General features: G+C 49.6%; 2 non-coding genes across 2 annotated transcripts in view; both read left to right on the top strand.

Annotated features, from left to right (window-relative positions):
- Nucleotides 1–1,272: 1,272 nt before the first annotated feature.
- Nucleotides 1,273–1,427, top strand: LOC131292371 (5.8S ribosomal RNA). The gene has a single exon (XR_009190021.1). It is a non-coding gene; the product is annotated as a 5.8S ribosomal RNA (ribosomal RNA).
- Nucleotides 1,428–1,915: 488 nt separating this feature from the next.
- The window catches only part of LOC131292369 (large subunit ribosomal RNA), a 4,091-nt gene continuing 3,796 nt past the window's right edge, over nucleotides 1,916–2,210 (top strand). The window contains exon 1 of the ribosomal RNA XR_009190019.1: nucleotides 1,916–2,210. This exon is cut by the window's right edge and continues 3,796 nt beyond it. This is a non-coding gene — a ribosomal RNA (large subunit ribosomal RNA).

The raw sequence follows: 2,210 nt of genomic DNA, 5'->3' as shown, positions 1-2,210 counted from the left end.
TCCACGCTGCTCCGGCGGTCCTGGGTAAGATAGTTAATTCTAGCTTGCCCTATGTGGAAGAGAGCATACATGAAACAAGAACGAAGGTTATGATCGAGGAATGATTCGACAACTAACCGATGGTATGAAATGTGAAGAATTCAAGCAAGCACACAATCAAGTCATCACTTGGGCATGCTCGATAGCCAACCCTATGACATTAACCTAGTAGAGCATGCGAAAACCAATATATACAAGTAATGTAAACGATGCCTCCCTAGTTCAGCGCTTCAACCAAGTGATGACTTCAGAATGGCTAAATCAAATCGGTTCAAAACATACCATCGGTACCCTATTGAAACACACAAGTCGATATCAAACCTCATGATTGTGTAGTCCTCCACTGGTCCACGCCGCTTCGGCCGTCCTGGGTAAAATGGAACATTCCAGCTTGCCCTATGTGGAAGAGGGCACATTACTCAATACTGTGGTGTGAAGTATAAAGTTCAGTTCTCCCCTGGTCCACGCTGCTTCGGCGGTCCTGGGTAAGATAGTTCATTCTAGCTTGCCCTATGTGGAAGAGGACACTTCATACTTCGTCTCTAAGCGGCGGCTTGACTCCTCCCTACGGGGAACGGGTTTACGCGCACAGCGGCGGCTTACGCACTATGGCAGTCATGGATGCCTTACGTTTCTATGAAAAGTGTGTTCCTCCCCTGGTCCACGCTGCTTCGGCAGTCCTGGGTAAGATAGTTAGTTCTAGCTTGCCCTATGTGGAAGAGGACACGTAGACTTACTGTGGTGTGAAGTATAAAGTTCAGTTCTCCCCTGGTCCACGCCGCTTCGGCCGTCCTGGGTAAAATGGATTCATCCAGCTTGCTCTATGTGGAATGAGGACACTTTATGCTTCGTCTCTAAGCGGCGGCTTGCTCCTCCCTACGGGGAACGGGTATACGCGCACAGCGGCGGCTTACGTTATGGCAGTCATGGATGCCTTACGTTTCCATGAAAAGTGTGTTCCTCCCCTGGTCCACGCTGCTTCGGCAGTCCTGGGTAAGATAGTTAGTTCTAGCTTGCCCTATGTGGAAGAGGACACGTAGACTTACTGTGGTGTGAAGTATAAGGTTCAGTTCTCCCCTGGTCCACGCCGCTTCGGCCGTCCTGGGTAAAATGGATTCATCCAGCTTGCCCTATGTGGAATGAGGACACTTTATGCTTCGTCTCTAAGCGGCGGCTTGCTCCTCCCTACGGGGAACGGGTATACGCGCACAGCGGCGGCTTACGCAAGTTAGTCACCCTCGGCAGTGGATCACTCGGCTCATGGATCGATGAAGACCGCAGCTAACTGCGCGTCATAATGTGAACTGCAGGACACATGAACATTGATAAGTTGAACGCATATTGCACGTCGTGGGAACCTACCATGATGTACAGATGACTGAGCGCTTATATTTGAGAAATGTATCGCATACATTTAACTACGCCGTGACACCCGTCACGAGACGTGCACCATGATGTTAACTAGGGTCGCGACGACCCGCTAGCATTAAAGAACCCGTGGTTTACAATATACTGGCATTGGAATTCGAAGTATTTAGAGCGTCCGTGTTCCCGCGTGAGGCGGAAGTACGAGGAGAAGGCGTGCTTGTGGTGTCTGTGGTGGTGTTTACTGATGTCTAGCTTCAGCTTATTTATTTATTTAAATAGAAGCGAAGATGTCAAAGTAGCGTCGAAGCAGCAGCGAATAGCACAAATGATTCAAGTATGGAAGTTGACCAAAGGAACACAAACAAACTAGCGTATGGGCAAAGGAAGGTATCAGTGAGTTAAACCACACGCGGGCTAACAGCCCGTTAACCGAGTCCAACGGTACATATTGGACATTGAAACAAAGTAGTCGCAAGCCAGATGTGACGATAACAACCGCAAGGTACATAAGCCTCAGTTCATGTGTGACAACCCCCTGAATTTAAGCATATTAATAAGGGGAGGAAAAGAAACCAACCGGGATTCCCTGAGTAGCTGCGAGCGAAACGGGAGAAGCTCAGCACGTAGGGGTGGCGGCCTGTCCGTCTATCCGATTCCGTGTACTGGTGCGTCTCACTATCCGTCATCTTAGCGCTTTTCAAGTCCAACTTGAATGTGGCTCAGAACCCATAGAGGGTGATAGGCCCGTAGAACAGCGCCCGTTGGATGATGGACCGAGCGTGCCATGGAGTCGTGTTGCTTGA

Source organism: Anopheles ziemanni (genome assembly GCF_943734765.1).
Source record: "Anopheles ziemanni chromosome X unlocalized genomic scaffold, idAnoZiCoDA_A2_x.2 X_unloc_51, whole genome shotgun sequence".
Taxonomy (NCBI): Eukaryota; Metazoa; Arthropoda; class Insecta; order Diptera; family Culicidae; genus Anopheles; species Anopheles ziemanni.
The sequence above is the reverse complement of the archived record's forward strand: the minus strand, read 5'-3'. Positions and strand labels throughout refer to the sequence as shown.